At 46.5% G+C, this 17,880-nt stretch overlaps 1 protein-coding gene across 5 annotated transcripts in view; it reads right to left on the bottom strand.

Annotated features, from left to right (window-relative positions):
- Positions 1-17,880, bottom strand: part of ebf1a (EBF transcription factor 1a) — a 55,519-nt gene that overhangs the window by 29,411 nt on the left and 8,228 nt on the right. The window lies entirely within an intron of this gene.

Here is a 17,880-nt window from a genome sequence, read left to right as displayed (position 1 = left end):
ATCTCCAGAAGAAAAGCCCCTGTGTCTGGCTCCTAATATGCTTCATGAGGTGTGTAATTCACTGTGCTCCGGAGGGGAGCCATTTGTCTCCGGGGTTAACTAAGTGACACAACAGCACTTCCCCATGCCTGTTACCACCGTGGGACATGTTGAACTAATCTAGGCAGGTAGAAGGATGGAAGTTCCTGCACTTCAGCAATTAAGCATTAAGATTTGCTCAAGAAATCAATCCTAATGAAGTCAGAGGCAGATTCAAATTAAGTGTCAATATTTGTAAGCAAATATAATGTTACAGCACAAAAAACAAGAAAAAAAATATTAAAGGAGCAATAAATAGGCGACCAAACTAAAAGCGAAGTCCGGCGCTCTCACAGAATCAAATATCTTCTTCAACTCCTGTTTTGTATATTTTCTTTTCCTCCCCTCGTGTTTCATTTCTCATTTTCTTTCTTTCCTCTGCAACTCTTTCTTGCACTCTTTCCGCCATGCATCACTGACACTTCAACCGAGAGCCTGACTGGCTTGTTTTTGTGGTGACCTGTCTCCCTGCCTGCAGTATATGTTTAAGCATGGAGGCACACACACGCGCGCGCGTGCACACATACACACACTAATTTAGGGAGATTTATGAGGGGGGCCTTGCACCAGGAGCCATGCAGGCTGACCCCAGGGGTGTAGTGCAGGGGAAGGGGGGGGGGGTGGCACTGGGTGGAGGAGGCGGCCTGGCTCCATGGGGTTGGGGGGACATTAATAATCCAGAACCAGGTCTGTCTCTTGGCCTGGCCCTCAGTCTCGGACACCAGCCTGTAATAGTCTGCAATGGCCCACTTTAGATAGACAGTGACAGAAACACCCAGTGCAAGATAAAGTGATGTGACTTGACTAAAAAAAGAAAATATTTAACTAAATATGTAAAAAAAAAAATACTGAACACAAAAACTTTGAAGTAGATGGACAAAGAGAGGCCATTTTTCTCTGACTCTTTCCCAAACACGCACACGCACTTCATTCCTTTGGAGTGGTACTCCTCAAAGTAGTGGTGGGCACCTCTATATTGCCCTCATGTCTATCTTAAGTGTCATGATTTATTCAAATAGAACATCTCACTGCGCTGAAAAATTCATTTCCAGCTCACTCCGCGCATCGTCCCATCCTCCTCTTTATCTGCTCGATGTGTGTGCACGTCATGTCGGTTGAATTTGCCCTGTCGTTAAATATTTCTCAGAACAAATGGACCCAGGAGGAGGGAGACGACGGGTCAGGGAGCGTGGGGGGATCCACGCTGTGCCTTTGCCGCTCGGGGAGAGGCTCTCCTTGGGGGAAAATCTCTCCTCGCTTCCCCCTGGATCCGGAGCTCAAGTCCCAGCTTGGGGACAGAAGTCCCAGAGACACTTAACCAATTGTGTTTCATCCATTTCATCCGAAAAAGATCATTCAAAATTCAGCTGAGAAGTTGTGCGCCGAGCACCGTGACACAAGGAAATGAGAGCCTTCCTGATGACGGAGAAAAGAGCGCCCGGTTCGACAACTTGTAGCCGGATAAGATCGCTACCTGTGGGCTGGCTTTATGCCACAACCACCCACAGAAAAATGCAACCAAATAAACATCTGTGCATGTGTGTGTGTATGTGCATCTGTGTATCAAAGCCATGATGAATAGCAGGCTGTCTAGGTGATGGACAATCTTGGCAGGCGGCACTGATTGAAACACTTCCTCTGTCGGGCCTGGCCCATTAATCTGATGGAGACAGAGACAAAGAGAGAGAGAGAGGCTCCAGGCCCCCAACCACGGGAGTAATGAAGGGTCCTGGTCCCTCTCACCTCACCGCTGTCCTGCCATGCTGGGACGTGCTGCTACGCTGTCCAGCCCAAACCCTGCCCTCGTGGGACTGACCAGTGAATAATGGCCCTGTCATCAGCCTGGGTTGACACCGCCACACAGCCGAAGGGTGTGTGTGACCGCATGCATGCATGCATGCGCGCGCGCGCGTGTGTGAGACCGGGCCCTTCAGCCTGCTTTGTGTACCTCCCCGTGCAGTCATTTACCTTAACTGTTCTCCCCTCCGCCTTACTTAAAGACTGATGCATTCATATTGAATACTGTTGATTTAAGCACATGTTAAACTTAATGCATAATGCATCGACTATATATAGCTTGATAAAGAGCACTGTGTCAACCCTGGACCGGCCCCATACATTGTGGGGATGAATGTGCCGCTCGCAAAAGTTCTTTCTTTTTGTTCCATTTAAACACCACATTAAATCATAACTGTGACTGTGACTGTACACAGGCTCAAGGTTATGTTTCTAAATGCAGCAGGATCAGAAATCAGAAACGTAATTAGTGTGCCATGTTTGTTCTCGGGTGAAAAGTTGTTTCCTCCAATGGGTCTTGAGGGAGGAATGTGGAAACAGGGAGCGGGGGGAGACCGAGAAAATGCAAGACAGAGAAAGAGTGTGTGATGGAGGGAGACTGATACTGAACACAGATGTGTGTGCGTGTGTGTGTCTGCAAATACGTGTGCACGTGTATGTTTTGGCCTTGCATCCTTCTGTGTTTATCAAACATATTACAGCTCCTTCTAGATTCCTCACCTGCACACCCCCAGCCTGCTACATATGGCCCACCAATCACAAAATAAGGAATCATGCATACATTAGCATAGCTAATCGCCTACCCTCTCCATTTAATATGCAAATTTCCTGAAACATTACTGAATGCCGTCTGTTCTAAATGAATAAATTTGAATCGCAATTAGAATAATCCTTTATAATTAATGAAAACTGTCAATTTTGGTTCATAAGTAATTTGATTAAAGTGGTGATGGGACACTTATGAAGTTCACCGGGCTGCAAGGGGTGCGAGCATACAGTCACACATGTGCGCGCAAACACACGTACATACACATGCGAAGTATAAGATGACCAATGTTAGGGCTGTGTTATTGATGAAGATAATTAATAAAGTTTGAAGAAGGTGGATGCCACACACAAACACACACACTTAAGAAGAGCAACTTCTTTCTTTTATCATGGTGGTGATGAAACAACAGATCAATCACTCCTTTCTGCTGCCTGACAGAGAAGGAAAAGTGAGGGAGTGATTGAAGAGGTTTCCTGGCCTTGTGGTGCTGTGTCAGTGGCCTGTCTGCCCGGTGGGAGACACTGATGGACTGTCGAAGCAGAGAGAGAGAGAGAGAGCTGCACACACACTCTCTCTCACACACACATACATGCCAAGTCATTACAGAGGGCTGAAAAGCTTTCCTTATGTTTCTAACAGTAGGATGGGCTTTTGCCAGTATCAGTACCATGTTACGAAGACCATATAGCTAACGGTGAGGGCAATGTGCGTGTTTGTGTGTGTGTGTGTGTCTGCCTCTTCATCAAACCATTCTTCAGCTGAAACTCTTTTATGCTGTCCCGCAAGCAAATAATGATGCCACTTAAATTAGTCTCAACTGTGCTTCCAGTTGTAAGGTACACGGTGAGTACGCTCGTGTTTGTGCACCAACTTGAACGCGGGCGTGCACGCGAGTGTGCTTGCATGGCTTCAGCCCAATAATAATGGTCCAGATAGTGTAGAGCCTCGCAGACTAATTAGCCAAATCACTGAGAAAATAGCAGCCTGCTAATTAATGGGTATTATGGCATTTCAGAAGTCACTACTCTAATTGGGAGGGGAACTGAGCCTCAGATTTCCATACTGCAGTAATACCGACTTTATCCATCCATCTATCTGTCCGTCTGTCTACCTACTTGGCATGCTTGCTTTTAAACACAATCCTCCACGTGCATACAGGAAAAATAATTATCCTGCACGGGCTCAGATTTTCAGATGTACACGTGCACATCATGTGTGTGAACACAGTTGAGTTTTTTTCAGTTCTGCTATAACATCAAGGAGGCGATGATGACTACATGGACCATTTGTGTGACCTCTGACCTTCTTACCTTTTGTATTTATTCTATTAAATATCTGTATATCACTTTGAGAGCGGAGGGGGGATTGCTTGATGCAGGCAAAATGGTCAGTAATATAATCCATCTGAATAATTCTCTTTTTTATATTGTGCATGTGAATGTCTCCAGCCGGTCCTCTGATACACATGCACGCATGCATATCCCCTATAGATTCCTTTTAACCCTATCAGACGGTGAGACAATCAAAATAGATTTGCATTCAAATGCCACATGCTCGGTATCAAATATCAAATCAAGCTTGAGTCACTGAGACAGGCAGACAGTCACCTCCTCCCTGCTGCCTCCGCCTTCCCTCCAGCACCTGCTCCTTTCTCCTCTCGGGGTCCCAGGGACTCCCATTCTCCCCCGGATGAGCTCTATCGAGGAGTGACAAGCTGTGGCTAGGGCTTGATTGACAGCCTGTTGATGCTTCTTTTTTTTCCATCACACACCCTTCTTTCTCTACACAAACACTGATGCACACACACACACACACTCTCGATTCGCCTCCATCACCTCCCCCTGCTGGTGTACTGGTCTGGGTGTCTGTGATAGCCCCTGGGCTAGTGCCCTGCAGGCTGCACACCACTATACATACAAATCACAGCATGTCAGCCTTGTGAATGGGTCCATTTTGACTTTGTCCTTGTAAAGTCAGGCCCCCCTTGAAGCAGGCTGTATCTGTATCCTGCCTCTTTCTTTACTTTCCCTCTCACTCTTACACGCACACAGGCAGATGCATGATGGAAGTTACACAAAAAGGGGCGAGCGGGAGCTTAGTGCACGTACGCATAAACACAGGCATGCACAGAAACGCGCACAGAGTCGGGGAAAGGCACATCTAAATGCGGTGGTAATGGGCGGCACCGCACAGGAGTAGGATATAAATACATCAACAACAACACAACCTCACAGACAGGCCAACACTCCATAACAGCCAAGTCCCGGGGCCTAATCTCACACACTCAGCTAGTACACCTGGTTAATGTTAAGAGGGCAGTTATAGTCAATTACATTCCCATATAATGCATAAACCTCCACCCTGCCAGTGCCAGGAGAATAATTGAAAACAGGCACAGAATGCAACTGGGCCCAGGCAAAAAGTCAACTTCCCACCCCCCTGATTTTGACTAGTGCTATATGTGCTGTCTTCCTATGCCATATTTTGGGGTCCTAGGGGGGCAAATAAGGGGGAATAAAGGGGTGGGGTTGCCATTGGGATATGTGCAAGGAAAGACCAAGAGGATATGGAGTCATATGAGGTGGTGGAGAAGAGGACAAAAGGAGCAGGAAAAGGAAGACGGTGAGGGCTTTGTACCCCAGGTGAGGTCCAGGGAAGGGGCAGTTAGGGTCGCAGTGAGAAGGTGGTGTATGGGTGGTGAAGTTCCATGCGGATGGAGTGGGGGGAGAGTTGAGGAGGGGTGGGGGACAGCGGTTGTAAGTAGGAGTTTGAGACTGACAGGTGACATTACCCTGCGTCATGGCTGGACGGACAGAGGGACAGAGGGCACGATGGTTATCCAAGCAGAGAAATGTCACTGTCCAGACACCGCTGTGACACGCACAGACACACACACATACACACACACACGAGCACACAAAGATCCAGGACAAAGGAGTCTGGAGTCTTTGAGAGTGAAAAAAAAGGCTGGCTACAGTGGGCAAAGATGAAGAGATTACATCCTCTCCATTTAAAAAAGGAGATTAGAAAAAAAGAGACAAAACGGGAGAAAAGGCTAAGAGTTACTGACTATAATATTACAACGATCATGCATTTATTCCAGTTGTTTGCTTTCTAACACAAACTTCCCTTCCTTTTGTGAAGCTGGTTCTTTCTTCACATTTTTTTGTCCCTTTTCAATCTGTTCTCTCCTGTTTTTCATTAAAGCCTAACCTAATTTTTTGGCAAAGCTTATAAAATGTCCATATTGCTGCTCATTCGACCTCATTGATTTAGTGTTTGGTTAAATATTCACGACTGTGGATGCAATTAACATGCTGTTAATGAATAATTGATCGCATCTTAAGCGGCCATAAAACTCATGCATATTAATTATTGAAACAGGAAATATGGAAAAAAAACAGCCTTTCTTGTTTTGCCTCAATCAAGCTTCTTTCATTTTTTTTTAAAGTCAGGAAGGCGTATTGAGAGTGTTTGTCGTAGAGAAGTGCCTCTTAGGAGTGTGTGCTTGCGCCTGTGTGTGTATGGGAAACAGAACGCGCTGTGAACACTATGCAAATGCCTCCCATAAACACAGCTTTAACAGCCCTTATATGCATTTAAGCTGCCTCTGAGTACATCTATTTCGCTCATACATACAGTACATCTCGTATGCATGTGTGTGTGTATGTGTGTGTATCTGTATGCTGTACAGCTCAGTGTGATGCGGATTACGGTGCAGGTTGAATGTTGTGTTGACAGCCTCGGTGTGACAGAGGGAGTAGCTGCCTGTTACAAGAGGTGAGTGTTTACCACAAGCGAACGGAACAAAAAAAACCCTCAATAAAACAAATCTAGTGAACATGTGAGGCCTTGTCAACGAAATGCTGGAGATCAGTCGACCAGCAGTGAGCTTCCCGCTCCCTCAGTGTCTCTGATAGTTTGTGATTACAGGCTGATGTTGCCCCTGGCGCCTCCCCTTGGATCCCGGTGGGTGGAGAACAATTGTGTGGAGAGGAAGACGTGGGTGGGAATCAGCCGCCTGGTACGTGGCTCACCTGTGGTCAGGTAAATGGTTGACTCCCTTCCCAGTGAGCATGTGTGCATGAGAGCGAAACTGTGCATTTGTGTGAGTTTACACTCAGTTTCGGGGGGTTAAATTCATTAGTTGTACATGCTGCGCTCCAAAACCACTCTAAAATGTCTCGACATGAAAAATACATCCCGGGAGCAGCCGCACACTACAGGAAACACCAATTTACATCAGTGGTTGTTATTTATTTAGCACACAAAAAGCTCTTGGAGGTGTATATGTGAGTGTATGTGTGTGTTACCCCCTCTCTATCTTACTCTCTCTAACTAACTACTTGGCGATGTTGGTGCCTGGGAGCTAAAAAGTGACAAGCCGTCAATTGTGTTCCAATATTAACCCCCCTCTCAATGTCTTCATGCCCATCTCCTTCTCTGTGATGTCGGCTTGATCAAAGCAGCAGCACTTTGGTAAAAATAACTGGGGAGAGTGAGATGGAGGACACCACGCTGCTCGCAGACTGATGAACGACGGCCAGTCTTGCAGCAAAACAATGTCACGTCCTCTTTTTCTTTGTCTCTCCTCCCCAGTCTACCTCATTATCCCATTCGCTCTCTGTTTCTGTAAGACAAACATGAGGCTCTTCAGTCCCCCTCTCTATGCAGCTGAGCGGCTTGGCGGTATTTCGCGTGTTGTGGAGAGGGAGAAGCGCATGATAAAGCTTTTTATATGACGAGAAATGCGCGGCAGTCACCGGCGTTCTTGCTATTCGGAAAGAGAGATTGAAAGCCGGGTTGGGTGCGAGATACAAGAAAGAGGCAGACCACCGGTGAGACAGAATGTGATCGAAAGATGCTCCGCGTCTGCGTTTCATCTCATCTTAGCAGGTTCAGCTAGCGGTGAGATTCCTCAAACGTACCTTCACTCATCAGCAATGGGGAACGGGGGGAGGGGGTGGAGGGGAGGGGAGGGGTGGGGTTGGTAGGGAAAGGGACGGAGACAGAAAGAAGAAGAAAAGGGAGAAAGTATAAGCATACACACACACACACATACAAAGAGAGAGAGTGAGTGAGAAGGAGAAATACGAGGTGGATCTCTGTGTGGCTAATTCTCTGGGTGTGGGAAAGCAGAGCACCTAACACAGGTTGGCCTGGTTTCAGTAATGAGTTTGATTCTTCTCTCTGCCTCCTCAGTCTCACTAGGGACCAAGACTGCATAATAACATCCTTCACACACACACACTCACACACACACAGACTCCCTCTCTCTCTCTCTCTCTCTCACACACACACACACACACACACACACACACACACACACACACACACACATACACACACACACGCAGCCACAAACAGGTCTATGGGGAGCTAATTATTCTCACCTGTGTTAATTATTGCTGTAAGCCAATCAGTGGACTCTGTGCTAATTAGGCAGTGTTAGGTCTGATTAGTGTTTTGCAGAAGGCCCACTCAAACTGTTATCTACCACACTAGTCCCCTCAGGCGAGACAGGGGAGAGGAGAACAGGTGGATGCTTGCCCTATGTGTATACGAGAGTGTGTGTGTGTCTGTGTGTGCTCATCCTTAATGATAAATAACTGAAGGACATCTTGAATTCACAATAAAAGAAAGTCTTATCAGTTTTTTTTTTAAACCAAACTTCTGTTAAACAAAACAAAGCGTGCCATCAATTCAACTAGTCTCAGCCCTCTCGGTTAATTGGTCTTGGTTTGGGTGGGGGTGTCATTTCTTTTATCTGGACAAACAGTTTGCGTACCCTTTTAGTTAATGAGGGCTGATCCAGGATCAGTTCTCTCACTAATGGCTCAGTTTTTGCTAGGATAACCTCTTGAATTGATCCGTATGTCACACATGCATGACACAGGGAGTGCTGTGCATGAGCGTGTGGCAGAAAAACAGTCTCCAAAAAAAAAAAAAAAGCGAGAGAGAAAAAAGGGTGTGATAAAGGTATAAATGGAGCAGTGGGTGGATGACCTCTCAGATGAGGAGAATGAAAAGGAGAAAAAGGGAGAAAAGAGGAGAAAGGATGAGAGGAGGAGAGAGAAAAAAGAAGAGGAGGGAAGAAAGAGGGAGAAGGAGGCTGGAGGAAACCTTCCTCTTATGACACGATTGATTTTCTTTCAGAGGCTCGAGCCTGTCACTACTGAACACTTGGTCCCCCAGTCCTCCACGCACACACACACACACACACACACACACACACACACACACACACACACACACACATGCACTTATGCACAAACTCTGTGCCCTGACCTCCACGTGTGCCTGCTGGTCCATACTGGGTCTAATGACACCGTGGCCTCCCACAGATCAATAGTAAGCTGTCACTCAGCTGGCAAGCACACACATGCACGCACACACAACCACACACACCTATACACACACACAAAAGCAGCCGGACAGATACAGACACACATACACTCATGCAGCTTGGGTGTGCGTTTGCACATTTGTGTATGCTGGAAGCCATGTTTTCTACAACCTCAGCAGATGCCCTCCTTCCCCCCTCTACCAACACCCTCAAGCCCACCATACACACACACACACACTGGACCAAAGCCATATTCTCTCTCCTCAGCTGTTTTCTCACCCTCCTACTCCCTAACCCAGGGAGTCTGAGTCCTGATGTAATATTGATGAATGAGTATGGAGGCCGTATAAAAACTGATAGGTCCTTATGATTGTTAAATTATAAATTGCCATCGATTTCCCATCCCTGCCCACATATGCACACATGCATATGTGTCCACGCAAAAACACACGTATTAAAACAGTCACACAATTGCATTTGCCCAGGGAGGGAAGAAAGAGAGTGCCCCCCACCTTCTCTTGACTTACTCCACGTCATTCACCACGATCTCTTCCTGTTTCTTTTCTCCATTCCACCCCCTCCACCACCCCCCTTCATTCTCTCTCTCCCCCTTCATTCTCTCTCTCTTCTTCTCCTCAACAATCTCAAGCACCCATCCGCCTCTCTCCATACACATCTCAAGTGCCACTTAGAAAACCAGACTGGGGTTTGAGCCAAACTCTCCTCTTGGTGGTTCAGTGTTTGTATGGCTCTGTGTGTGCGCATGTAAGTGTGTGTGTGTGAGACTTTTAGTGTCTTGGAGTCAAGAGGAGCGCAGAATAAAGACCTCCATTTCCCTTTAATTTCGGCACAAACTCGATAATTTATGCCTGACTAAAAATCTGTTAACTGTGAAAAGCCGCGACGAACTCTGGTTAAAAAACATTTGTTTGTCTCTGTTAAATCACTAATTATAGCCTGGCACAACACGGGGCAGATGCGGGCTAATTCACCATTAGGCCGTTTGGTGTTTATTAAACTTTTATAATGTGATCACTCTGATAACGGCACAATTGTTTCCCTGGGCGTGTGTGATTATAGTGTACCCCTCTGTCCCCTTGTAATGTCTCCCATTGAGCGTGCGTGTGTCCGTGTATATGTGTGAGTGAGTATGTGTGTGTGTGTGTGTCTTGGAGCTCACGGAGCGGTGTTTTCCATTTCTCATTAGAGTGGCACAGACTCCTGCTGCAGGGTCAATGGAGAGGGGGGAGAGAAGGGTGTGTGGATGTGTGTGTGTGTATCTGTTTGAAGGGGAGTGGGGTGGTAATGAGTGCAGGAACATAATACTACGGCGTCCATTAATGCTCTGAGGCAGTGACATTAGGCATACTTAACTAATAGAGCCAGTCTCTGCAATTACCCACTGTTATCTCTGCAGCTTTAGAGGGGAACCGGCTTTAATAAATGTTTGTAGTAATGTGATAAATGCCAGGTTTGCTCATTTGTAATCTACACTGCGGGACAAGGGGAAGCGGGTGGATCTAATTGTTTTCCTCCAGATTTGAGAATGAGGTTGAGTTCAGAGAAGTCCTCTGCAGTGGAAGAAGAAGAAGAAGAAGAAGAAGAAGAAGAAGAAGAAGAAGAAGAAGAAGAAAAAAAAAGTCTTCCCTTTTTCAGAATGCATTTCTCCAGGTATACGCCTCCCTCTCTGTTGTCTGTCTATCTGTCTCACTCTCAGCCTCTCAGTGGGGTACTATTACAACCATCCTCCTGTCAAACAGAGAAAAGCATCCCATACCTGACGCTCACCGTCGCGTCGCTGCCTCTTCTTTTCTCTCTCCTCTTATCTCTCTTTCATCCTGGCCCACATCAGAGGTGCTGGCGTGATCGTGTGTGTAAACATCTTGTCATGCTAACATGGGCGTCATGACAGAAGAGAGATGCGCTTCATTAACGGCACGCTTGTAAGTTTGTCTTTGTGTTTGAACGTGCCTGTGTAGGCTATACGTCTCTTCATAGGTGTGTGCGTGTGAGGGAGCGTGTGTCATATTTACTCAGGTCAATGGAGGAAATACAGACGAATCTGGTAGTGCTTTTATTTTATCTTTCTTTTCTTTTTGTAAAAACGTGACCTAATTTAAGTCCGTTTCAGCTCTACAAAACTAAACTTGGCGCCTTATCTGTTTCTCTCGAAGGCTCCTCCAAACTCCTCTCTGAAAAGCTACCTCGACAGAATAGCTGTAAATTAACAAGCAAGTAATTGCCTGCTAAGACAAAAAAATATAAAAAAATACACCAGCAATTTTGCCAGTCACACCTCACACACCCCTTCATTCTTTTGGCAGTAAATCTTGTCTGTTTGTGCGAAGACAATAGCCAGAGGAAGAGGGAGGCAGGGAGGGAGGCAGGGAGGGAGCGGTGTCGCGCGAGGGGAAAAAAGAGAAGGTACGGCAGAGAGAGAGAGAGGCAGAAGAGAAAGCGGCACTGTTAATTGTTTTCCAGAGAAAAAGGTTGCAAAGGTCTGTGTGTTTGAACTGAATGTCACCTCATGTAAATCACAGCTCCTGTGTTTGGGGAAGCCAATAACTGGGGGGATAATTAGCGCGCAGTCTCTCCTGCAGCCGAGGAGCAGATCGAGGAGGAACGCGTTTGCCGAGGAAGAAGCGTTCAAAAAGCGAGGAAGATTCCAAGTGTGATTAACCGAAAAGCCTCCGGAGTTAAATCTGGAGTTCTGAGTGGGAGGACCAAAGAGAAAAAGACACATAGGCAGAGGGGCAGACAGACAGGGAGAGAGATGGAAGATAGGGGAGACACATGGATGGAGAAGAGCAGAGGGAGCGACACAGATCGCAGAAGGAGACGCAGAAGCAAAGGAGACAAGTGAACATTCCTCCGAGTGAGGTCAAGCCACTCAGTAAACAAGCAAACAACGATAGAGGCGCGCACATGAAGAGAGGAGGGGGGGGGTGAAGGTGGTGTAAAACAACAAAGTGCCTCAGTCGATTGCCTACGCCTTACTTTGTCTCCCCACATGAGTTACATAAACACAAACAAAGGCCTTTAAATCCAGCTCTGCTTTTTGAAGTGGAACAGTGACATGTGCTTAGGTCTCATTTGTTGTTGATTAATGCAAAGTTAAAAAAAAAAAAAAGAATATATTAGGAATGTAAGAATATATCATCCCTTTGATCGAACTGAGCTGTTGACCATAATTGTCTGCACACTGACGTCCGCTGCTTTACATTTAATTATGGCAGAGATGCTCCCTTGAAGATTTCCTTTTGTCTCTTAACATCGCAGCTCAAATTAGTCAAGCTCAGTGTCACAGAACTCATATATAAGAGCAGATATGAAGAGGTTTAACTGGGAGAGGATGACATAGTAACTAAATAGCCTTTGGTTGCTTTTTCTTCTTCTTCTTCTTCTTTTTATGGTTTTGAAAACGCTGGACCTAAAAGCAAATCTTGCGCAGAATAATCAGAAGATGACTTTTAATATTGTGACTTTGTCGCAGGATCCCAAGGCTGATATCACAGAACACATCCCCCCCCACCCCCAATCTCCCACATGGCGTGCAGGTTTTCCTTCCATTGTGACATGTGAAACTGAGAGCACCGCTCGCAGCGCCTGGCCAGCGAACCATTCTTCCTGGACAGATTGATGGAAAACAATCAACAGAATATACATCTTGCTCGGGCACAGCGTGTCACAAGCGCTCATCCTGGACACCTGGACTTACATCCTGGGCAACGGCGCTGAGGTAAAACACCAGAGGAGGGACTACTGGCTGATAGGAAGTGAAACATCAGGAGGGTTGGGGACGTGTATGGAGCTGGCATGAGACATACTGTCTGTGTCCTCACTTAGCAGAAACAATCAGTAAACAATGAATCATCAGTGAGGGCTGCGATCGGGGCAGCTTGAAGCTACACTGCTCGATGACATGCTGGCTCAGCCTGCTACGAAAGGATGCCCGAGTATCCTTCACTGAGAGGAGCTGGTGTGTCTATTCAATTAAGAGCAGCAACATGGGCAGCTGTGTATCACATTGGCTGTGAGAGAGCACTTAGTGGGTTGTGCACATCAGAGCACGGGGAAAACAAAGCCTCTCACACACTAACACACACAGCTTTGCACGTCCAAATGTATAGCATCACACTTGGAGGGGCACGTGCACACACATGCTCTTCACGCCTCATTTGAAAAGCAAATTGAGCGCATCTTCTAGGGTGAATCATGGACTAAATCCTGGAAAACGTTACTCTTTCCTCACTTACAGTACACCACACACACACTTGCACATGAGGTCCTTCGCATGTGCAAATATATCTTCCTTCTATTTCACTCCCGTTCTATCCCTATCTCTCTAACCTGCAATTTCCAACACCAAAAAATGTCTTAAATAGCTCTCAGAGAAGTAGGACGCTACTCATTTGGGTCAGTTCTGGCCAGCCAAACCCCTCCATTCTGGGACAGAACAAACACTGACACAAAGGCAGAGGGAACAGCCAAGGAGAGCAGCCAGGTCAAGCGGGGAATGTCAAGCAGTAATGACAAAGCAGTTTGGAGAGAAAATAGAGCTTACAACGGTGCTATGTGGCTCCGGCCAAAAAACAAACAAAAAAATCCCAAAACCCTGGTGTTGTGAAACTATGAACTTTTCACTGTTATGACATTTGTAAATTATGTTTTATATGGACTAATAAACTGGCTGTTACTTCATTCAGCAGGGGGGAGAGAATCAGCTTAAATACCTATAAAGTGGGATTGCAGCTCAGTTTTAGTTTATTGGGGGAAAGAATTAAGCAAACAAAAACACACAAACACACACACGCCCACAAAAAGCATTAATAAAATAATATGTTCAACATGTACCTAATTGTTTCCTTTCCACAAAACTAACTTATCCAGGGTTAATTTGATATGAAGTAACTCACCCCCCCAGAACAATTCCCAGGCATAAACTCTGAGAATTGCGTGGTAATTTATCGCAAATAAAAGTGAGACAGCTTTTGGGGGGGGTTGTAGGTTTGAATGAGAGAGAAAGTGGCAGCGCTGTTTTAGAGGCTCCTCGACCTCCAAACTCCCTGCTGTCAATCAGCGTAGCTGTCCGTACCCTGGGGACACGCTTTCCTCCAATGCTGGCGGAGGGGTGGGTGGGTGGTGGTGGTGGGGGCATCACAGGGGGGAAAAAAAAGAACACAAGCAAACAGATGCAAAAAGCTGCAGGTCAGTGTACATCCGTGCATGCTATATTTCTGAACGCCTGTGGATTCCTTGCAACTGGGCATGCGCATGCCTGCATGTGCACTTGGGCTGGAGGCAGCTCAGGCAGCTCTGCGAGGCCGTTAGCACCTGAGGGAGGGGAGTTCTGCCTGCATATCGATGAGCCGGCAACTTCGCCTCTTTGCCCCCGAGCCCCGCGCAAACAACCAGATCCAACTAAGGGCCAGTACTTTTCAAAGCCTCCCATAGCATCCTGCTTAAGACTGCACAAAAAAGAAACTGCACATTACCTACCCCCCCCTAACCCTAACAAATCAAGCCAAGGCGAGATCATAAAAGTTATGAAGGAAACAAAAAAAGTCGCTGGGGAGATAGTGTAATCCAACTTGAACGTGCAAGTGTCACTCCCAGGGTGTTTCTAGTTTCTCTTTCCCTCCTAGAGAAATGTCAAACTACTGATAGGTGGTCAGATGGACAACAGAAAACCAGCTGTGAGAAAAAAAAGGGAAAGAAAAAAAGAATCACAATCTTGCATAAAATAAAACTGACCCAAGATGTGGAAAAGAAAAGCAAATGATAAAGACCTTCAGGTGTCAGCGTATAGAGTGAGAGGATCACTGCGGTGCAAGTGTGAGCCTTCACCTTCTCACTAACACAGTCATGGATATGAAAATGAAACTAAGCTAAGGGGACGGAAGGCACTGCCAGTAAACCGCATTAGCATCAAATGCAAATGAGAAGGGGGCTAATGGCTGGACAGGTGCAGACTGGGCCTCTAAATGACACACACACACATTTGCAGGCACACGCACACACACACACACAAATGAGATGGATGAATTAAACATGGGTGGGCTCTGCTTGGGGGGCTGGCAGGGCTGACATAAAGTCAATGACATACATTATTCACTAGTGCACGTTAGCCCAGCCAAGGCAACACATGACCTCTCACCCCAGGAAGTGCATCCAAACATAACAACCAAAACAATGAGGGGGTTCCCTGCTTGCAAGAGAGGGACCTGAGATAAACTAGCCATACATGAGACTGGAAAAATGCTGTTTAAAAAAACGTTGACCCAATGTTTATTTGTGTTTTTCTTTTTTTTTAAGCAAAGGTGTAGACCCGACACAGCTGATAGGTGAACCAAAACCTGGTTCACAAGTGCTAACTACCCACCGTGAAGCTGAGGAGTCAGCCTGTTCCACTGGTTCAGAGAACAGGAAGCTGTCGGCCATGACATCACCCTCCCCGGGAGGAGCACTTCCTGCCCGACATTCTTCACTCAACACACACAACTTGTCAGGAAATGGCCTCTATCAAAACACACACTCGCTCCTGGGGAAATAACCAACACTGATGCAGATACACAAGCACAGACACGCATGCGAGGAAATGGGCCACATCAACAGCGGGCTGCAGGAGTGTGTGCAAAGGCAAACACACACCAACACACCCTCAAAAAAGAAAAGAAAAAACAGCAATAAACCTGAAATAACATTGTCTGTACATGTAAACTTGACACCCCTTTGTGCCCCTCCTGGCATTGCAAACGGAAGAGGGATTGCGGGCTACGCGTGATAACCAGTGGATTCTTATCGCTGGTCACAGAGTGTTTCTATCCCTCCCCTCCAGAGAGGCTCTCCCAGCCTCGGGGACACCCTGCAGCAGGCCTGTGGGAGCTGGATGAGCAGGAAAGGGCTACAGGACACAGGTGGTAAGACGCAGGAGAGGACACATGGTGCTGGAGGGATTGCCATACCCCCTCCACTGCGAATAGGGCTGACACATTTGTCCACAATTATACCAAGTGCATATACTAAAATAGTTCAGTGAGAAGACAAACATAAGATTCAGAGAGAGAGAGGGAGAGAAAAAAAAAAGCTTTACATGGGTGAGAGGGAAATGTGTTTGTGATTTGGGGCCCATCAGGGCACGTGATAGAGCGATCATACACTGTGGCTGAATACGATTAACCCCATGCTAACCGAGAGTGATGGGAGAAGTGGAAGTGGAGGTTTAGGGGTTAAGGGCTCCCCCTCATATTATCCTGCCTCTGTAAGAGGCTAAAGTGGACCACACATGTTTCCCTGGGGAGCAGAAGCACAGGAGCATCACACCTTTCAGCTGCTTCTCCTGCCCAGTGTCAAGCACAGACTCAACGTGTCATGCCAAGGTCTGACTGAATTTCCAAGAACTCCCTGCTACTGAGGTTAAATACATAAAATATGGCACGAGTTGCTTTCTTCTTCTTCTTCTCCTTCCTCAGCGCTGATCCACATCAGACAGCAGAGAGATGACAACGCGAGCCACGATAGTCCTAAATCAAAACAGCCAAGAAAGCGGTACAGATTGGCGTTGCGTTAAAGCGACTCCTGCCTAAACAAATACGCTTCTTAACAAAAAATCTGAAGCATATTGCTCCTCGTAGATGCTTTAAAGCCCAAACAAATTCTCTTTTCAACAGAGGGGGTGGGTGGGGGCGAGATAAAGAAAGGGCTGAGACTCTCCCGGTGAGCGAGTACAGTACCCAAAGCATTGCCAATCCACACTGTACCAGATTTGTTCTCCTAACAATCAAATAAGTTTCTCATTAGCTGACTTTATTTTTCCTCATTCCCGTGGTTTTGCTGCAGTGGCCTGTTTCTCCCATCTTAACGAGAGAGAGCTAATTAGGCAATCAGACCCATTACTCTTCCAGAAGAGTTAGAGCTAGCCCAGCTAATTAGGGCTGTAAAATCTAATCATCTCTGCGAAACAGCAGAGGGCTAACGAGCCCTTATTTAACGAACTAAATAACTTCAAGGGTGGAGAGGGGCTGCTGATGGTATTTCTTTATGAATTTGAAGGAGGGGAGCTCATGGTAATTGAGTCAGTTTCAGCCTCACAGTTGTTTGTTTGTTTATGAATCCCTGATTATTACAATTGCCAAGAATATATTGGTACTAAATGAGCAAACGTATAAACCCTCCTCTGCTTATCCCCCCCCCCCTTTTAAAAACTAGCTACCCCCCCAACCTTTCCTAACTGCTCTCCTCTCACCTGACCTATTTTTCTGTCCAGAAAGAGTGCTCACTGGAGAGGAAAACAGAGATATTGCTGTTGTTTTCCCTCCCCCTGTTCTAATTTGTTGTTCGTTAATGCTGCCCTCACACCTGAGCCATCGGGCGTCGGGGGAATACCGCCAGCGAGCGACCACAACACATGCTCAGTGTTGGAAAAGCTGTTGGCGGGAGGATCAGGCCGCTTCACTTAAGGCTGGTCGTGCTCAAACCGTGGCAAACCCAAAGAAAAAGTTTTCACATGGCGTCCGTGAAGACGGAGCAACGGAGCGTGCAGATGAGAAATTCAACAAGTATGCACACATGAAAAACAAAAATCAGAAATATGGCACAGAGTGATGGGCAGGCGTGTTGTCTGAGGCCACGTGGCGGGGTGCAGCTGTCTCAGGGAGCGCTGAGGTGAGGCCTTCTGCTTCAGTGGAGCGGAACAAGGGTGGCGCATGCACACACACAAACTTGAACACACATAAGTATATATATTTATTTATATATATATATACACACACACTCGCACAGGTAAAAAAGTAGCTTTCCACATAGCAGCAGTGAGAACGGGACAGCTGTGTTCATCAGATAGCACAGGTCACTGCCTCATTAACACTCACACAAATACACTCAAATGTGA

This window comes from Pelmatolapia mariae, linkage group LG2 (assembly GCF_036321145.2).
Source record: "Pelmatolapia mariae isolate MD_Pm_ZW linkage group LG2, Pm_UMD_F_2, whole genome shotgun sequence".
Classification (NCBI taxonomy): domain Eukaryota; kingdom Metazoa; phylum Chordata; class Actinopteri; order Cichliformes; family Cichlidae; genus Pelmatolapia; species Pelmatolapia mariae.
This window is presented reverse-complemented; position numbering and strand designations above follow the sequence as displayed.